General features: G+C 38.7%; 2 long non-coding RNA genes across 2 annotated transcripts; both read right to left on the reverse strand.

Annotated features, from left to right (window-relative positions):
* Positions 1 to 425: 425 nt before the first annotated feature.
* Positions 426 to 1,746, reverse strand: LOC108414985. The gene is made up of 2 exons (XR_001856945.2): positions 789 to 1,746; positions 426 to 648 (listed from the first exon to the last, which is right to left on the reverse strand). It is a non-coding gene; the product is annotated as an uncharacterized LOC108414985 (long non-coding RNA).
* Positions 1,747 to 2,143: 397 nt separating this feature from the next.
* Positions 2,144 to 3,820, reverse strand: LOC108414986. Its single transcript, XR_001856946.1, has 3 exons — positions 3,733 to 3,820; positions 2,824 to 2,942; positions 2,144 to 2,406 (listed from the first exon to the last, which is right to left on the reverse strand). It is a non-coding gene; the product is annotated as an uncharacterized LOC108414986 (long non-coding RNA).
* Positions 3,821 to 6,000: the final 2,180 nt, after the last annotated feature.

Raw genomic sequence — 6,000 nt, forward strand, 5'->3', positions numbered from 1 at the left:
ATGATCTGACCTTTCTGATGATGCTGCACAGACTCAAACTAATAAATCACAGCTTCACCTTCCTAAATTCATTGCTTCACCTGCCTTTCCCCTTTTCTGTATTTCAATATTTTATACTAATAGTTAAACCTTACTCTCTTTACATATTGCTCTTTTGTTACTTTTTGCTATCCTGGGTTTTTTTGTGAAGCTACTTTGCAACAATTCCTGTAGTAAAAAGTGCTGGATAAACTTCAACTTGACTCGACTTTATTTGTTACAAATAACATAATTCTTTCTGTTTACTAAGCAACTTGTAATATTCCCCCAATAAAACCATGCTTTGACAATTTGTATGTCTTGGCTGTGCTTCATGTCAACAAAATAACATGTTGTGCTTGTGCTGTGTACATCTGGTTAAGGGGTAGCACGATTTTAGAAGGAAATGGGTTTGAAAAAACTTTTATTGTATTTTAATTGCCTCCTGTTGCATCAATCTGTGACGAGGCGACAGAGTACCAGACGCTTGCAGATAAGAAGACAGGAGGTTTTAATAGGCAACAAGACAGATATATCCAGAAAGGGCAAATCACAAATCGAAGCCGGAGTCCAGGCAAAAATAGTCAAACACAGGCCAGAAGGGAGAATACAAAAGGGTCAGGCAGAAATCTAAATTGGGAAAGGAAAACAAAACAGAAGTTGAACGCTCAGTGATTGTATAGAAACAATACTTCACAACGTTAGAAAGTTCAGCCTGAGTTTAAATACACTGTAGTGCCTAATCATTGTAACTATGCACAGGTGCGAACCGTCAATAGTCTGGGGATTGTGATCTCTGACAGGACCGCTGTGGCATCATGTGATCCTGTGTAGAATTCTGTAGGTTGGTTCAGGTTGGACCAAAATAGAGTCCGACTTTCCTTGCTCGATCATGTGATCTCCAACTGTCTGCAAATTCGCAGAAATGTGCTTACACCTAAACAAAATGCAAAGATGGCGAATGAAAGGTATACTGTTCTTGCACCTGAAAAATAGGATCTTTAGGCCCAATCCCATTTCATCCCTTGCCCTTAACACTTAGCCCTACCCCTCCGTTTTGCGCATTCACATCTAGAGGTAGGGTTGTCCGGATTGTTGTTGAGATGGAGGGGTAGGGTGAAGGGTTAGGGCTACATGGCCCTTCAAACAGAGGTTTTTCAGAGGCAACACTACAAACGGAGTGTTATGAGAAAACTCCCCGAATGCTCTGCGTATCATCGGCAAGATGGCTGCACAAGCGGCCAAAGAGACACAAACGTAGGTATTTCTCTGTTTAAAAGCTGCTGTGTTGTAAGAACCATTGTAATAGTGTTTTATGGTCTTTTCCTTCATAACGCCCGTAAAAATCACTAGTAATACGCTGATGTCTCGGTCACCACCTGGCAAAATTTCCCATTCCACCTTATATGGTGTAGCGGTTACGTTCTGGTACCTGAGGTTGCTGCACCATGTAAGGTGGAACCTTTGATGATGAAGCTTGTGATTAGAAAGTTCAGCTTCATGTCACCGAAGAACTCTTAGTGGCGATAATAAATAATTGCCCCCTCTTTGAAGGCGTATGATGCCCTAAATGTACTAAAGCAGTGAGGAGCTGATCTTTCCCCTCCTCTGCTATCACTACATACTGGCAGGGTGGCCTACAGAGCAGTACTAGTAACTGTTAATGAAGTGATGTGGTTTTTTGTTTGTGCTCTTTTTTTATTCGCTGACTCGTTTGATTGATTGATGCATAAAATTGAAGTTGTGAATGAATCGCGAGCGCCCTGCTTTTCAGTCTCCTTCAGATAAACGTGTGATATACCATTATTGCTATAGTCTGGAGACAAAGCAGGAAAACATGTCCTGATTATTTTTCCAGGCAATTTTAAATATGATTCACTTTTCCTGTCATGTGACACACAAGTGAGATCACCACAGCTGGAGGTGGCATATTGGAAATGGCTGGAAAACCTTGTCTCGTTTGTCTACGTAAAAGTCGCTGATGACAACTGATGACGTATCCGGTTCTTGAAGGGTCGTCTCATTTCATAGGGCAAAGATTTCAACCACTACCTCCTGTAACTCAGTTTCAAGGGGGAGAGTTACACTCGAAAACAAGGGGTAGGGGTAAAAATAAGAAATGGGATTGGACCTTGCTGTTGTATTTATTCCTGGTTAATATTTAAGCTCAATTCAGTCATTTTGTTAGCAGTTGACGAATGTAGCTTTCATCAATGGCCACAAATTCTCTTTCTCCTTCAATTTTGTTTTACGTTTCTTGCATGTCGCGTTATTGCACATTTGCATATGTTTCTAATTTTTGAAGAAATGGCTAAAAGAGTTCTTGAACTCCTCGCAATGCCATCTTTCATCATGTCTAGCTGCCTCAAACGTAGGCCTTGTGAGAACCTGGAAGAATAAAGAGAGCACATGGCTTTTATTATTGGGTACATTAAAATAATTACTGTATATTGAGTAAGAGAAAAAAATCTTAGAATTTTTACTATTTAAATGTGTCACACATACACAATTCATTTCAAAGCATGTAAACTTTAGTAAACATGTAGATGTTATTATTTACTGTATGCACAAGCTAAAAATTGGTTAATTAATAACTAAATTGTGGCAGTTGATCGCACAAAAATAAAATGTTACGTCGACATGATTTCAATGTTTAAATGACTGTGTTTTGTCAAAAGTTGTCTGTAACACATTTTATTCATCTGAAAACACTTGTCACAAAAATCTTGCAAATTCAAAGAGCCACTTTCTTCAGTGCACTTGGTATAGATATTTCAGTTTTAAAGGTAGTGAATGAGCTCATACCTGTAAATAAACTTCATCCAGCATGGTAAGCTGGGCCTCTAAGCTGACTTCTCAAGAAAAGATCCTGATCTGATGGCCTTTGCGACTTTCTTCCCTTTGTGGCTCTTATGTCGCATATCCTTGGAAAACAGAAGCAAGACATGGCAAAATAATGACACCAATTAGACCTTTACTGTTTATGTTAAGCTGAACCCCAAGGGCTGGCAACCCATGTTGTCATTTAAACAAATGTCCATGTTACCATCATGGCTGTAAATATGTCTCAGTGTGTGCTGATGGCCTACTACAGGCTAAAAATACAATATAAACAAAAACACAATCTCACATTGTCTGCTCTAAGCTTTAGATCAGCTATAGCCGCTTTCCTTGTATCACTAGCAGGACAATTTTCCTCAAAATGAAAACAGATTCTTTAAAATGTCTTTAAATGTTTGATTTCTTTTACAAGGCTGAAGTCAGCCACTCATTCACCTGCTTCTTGTTCGACTTTCTCCATTCCACCTTAAATGGTGCCTGAGGCGCCAGAATGTACCTGCGGCATCATTTAAGGTGGAACGTGACAATTCGAATGAGAAGCTGACTTCGGCTTGTTCGTAGTTGCAGTTATGTATTATAAAACTGGTTGAAACCTGTAAGCAGCATTAAAATTACCAAAGATGACACGAAACCACACGAAACCATCTGTTGTGTTACTTTTAGGTTTCAACTTCATTTTATGGTGGCAGGTTCTTCTTTTACTTTTCTTCTCAGCAGCTCCTTGTTCTGTAGCCATTTTATTAACCGGGTTATCTTCGTTTTTGTAGGTTCACCTCAAAGGCAAAAGCTTTCTTTCCAGTTTCATTTTCAGTCTGCATCGCTAGTTGCTTGTATTTAAATAAACCAGAGTTCAGTGTTTTTAACCTCACTCACCTGCCGATGATCGTCTCCGTCCGCTTTGTTTGTCTTCTGGAAAGGGGCTTTTCATACTTCGCGGTCAGCCACGCCCCCAGGAGCCATCAGCCAATAGAATTCGCTGACAGAAGCAGCCCTGCGCGCGCGAGTTTTGACATTGATGTGACGTCATATAAGTAGCTAACTAACTTAGCTAAGTACCTTAAATTAACGAGCATTACGAAAAAGGCCAAGAAAACATGCCAGTTCCTCACAGATACCGAGTAGAACAGACATGGTGAGCAGAAAAGACGCTAGGTTATATAAAAACACTGTACTTCGTGAACTTTCTCGTAATTTGGCTGTACCGTTAATTATATGTTTGCCAACCTTAGCCAGCTAGCTAGCCAGCTTAACTGGTGTGCAGCGCTCGTCTAACGTTAGTCTAGCTGTCCTTAGCTAAGGCGTTCTAAGATGTATAAAATACACTGACTAGCTAGATAATTAGTATTTTATGAACGTAGTAAAAACAATGAAAAACAGGTTGTGACTGTCTAACTTAGCTTCTGGATACGTTAGATAGGTTAGTTGTGTTCTCCGTCTAGCTAGCAAGGTGCTTCATGTCTTAACATTACATTGAGTTACATTAGGTTATGTTCTCATGAGTTACTATGAGAGGACTGATGTCTATTTATTTTATTCACACAGTGCCTAAACAGTCCACTAGAAAACCAACAGGTCAACCTCGACATGATGCTGAATCTCAGGCACCTGCAGCGAAAAAGACTGAAGAACAAGGTGTGCACAAATATCTATATAGTTGCATGTATGTGGAAAATAAATCAATATGTCTAAATAATAAATATTATTTTCCCTTTTCAATTATGTCAAGGACGATTGTGAACCGAGCCATTGAAATTACAATGCAAATGTAAAGTGGACTAATTACACTGTAAAATGCATTGTTAAGAATATTCACCATAACAGAACCGAGTTAACAACCACAGTACTTTCGGAGTAGTTAGTGTGAGTATATCTTATTGAATTCATATTTTTTGGATATATAGACATGTGCTTATTATAGTTATATATTATATTTGGAAATGCAGCAGAAGCAGAAAGCACACATGCTCATGCAGTCCGAAAGGGTTCTCTAGTCTGAGGCCAGAGGACAGGTTTAGCGTGCATGATTTGAGCCCTGGTGATCTGTATTTGTTCCCTGATGGCTGTTTTGTAGTTAATTCAGATGTAGTCTCAGTCTCAGGTGCTCTGCCCACCTATAGATGGACAGATGATTATATTCTTACATTTTCAAGTAATCTTATATCTAATAGTGCATTTTCTGAACTACAATTTCTCTTTTGCACAGATGCACCAACCTTAAAAGTTGCTCTACAAAGGGCCAGACAAACAATTGAAGTACAGAAAAAAGAAATCGAGAGTTTGAAGGAGAAAATAGTCTTCCTTGATGAGGACAGAAATTCCTAGCCAGGAAGTCCTGCTTTGAGGAATACTGTGTTATTTGTGCATATTATTCTGTTAGTTTTATTAGTTCTGATTTTGAGCATTCAAATAAGAAGTTAATTGTGGTATTTCAACATTCATACAACTATAACCCTGTTTCCAAAAAAGACACCTTGTAGGATGTAAATAAAAACAGAATGCATTGATGTGCAAATCATTTAAACCCAATACTATTTTCAGTTTAATTGAAAATAGTACAAAGACAGCATATCAGTTGTTGGACATGATAAATATTGTTTTTAAAAAATATATGCCCATTTTGAATTTGATGCCAGTAATGCATTTCAGAAAAGGTGTTTACCATGTTTACCACTGTGTTTCATCACCTCTTTTTATAAACAACACTCTGTAAGCCTTTAGGAACTGAGAAGCATCGTTACTGTAGATTTGAAGGTGAAATGTTTTCCTGTTTTTGCTTTATGCAGAATTTCAGTTGCTCAACAGTTTGGGGTCTCCTCTATCATATTTATAATTTCATAATGTGCCAGAAATTTTCAGTGGTGACAGGTCTGGACGGAAGGCAGGCCAGTTTAGCACCCAGACACTTTTATGAGGGAGCCATGAAGATATGTTGTAATATCTCAGATAATGGCTATTGAACTGTGGTCTAATCTGATGGCCCCTCTCCTCTTTAGATGTGACATCCATGATTTCCAAAAAGAATTAGAAATTTTGATTCAGATGACCGGACAATTTTCCACTTGCCTCAGTCCATCCTCAGTATGTTCAGGTCCAGAGAAGGGTTTTTCGGAAGTGTTTCTGAGCTCATGCAGTGACTTCCAC

Source organism: Pygocentrus nattereri, chromosome 26 (genome assembly GCF_015220715.1).
Source record: "Pygocentrus nattereri isolate fPygNat1 chromosome 26, fPygNat1.pri, whole genome shotgun sequence".
Lineage (NCBI taxonomy): Eukaryota > Metazoa > Chordata > Actinopteri > Characiformes > Serrasalmidae > Pygocentrus > Pygocentrus nattereri.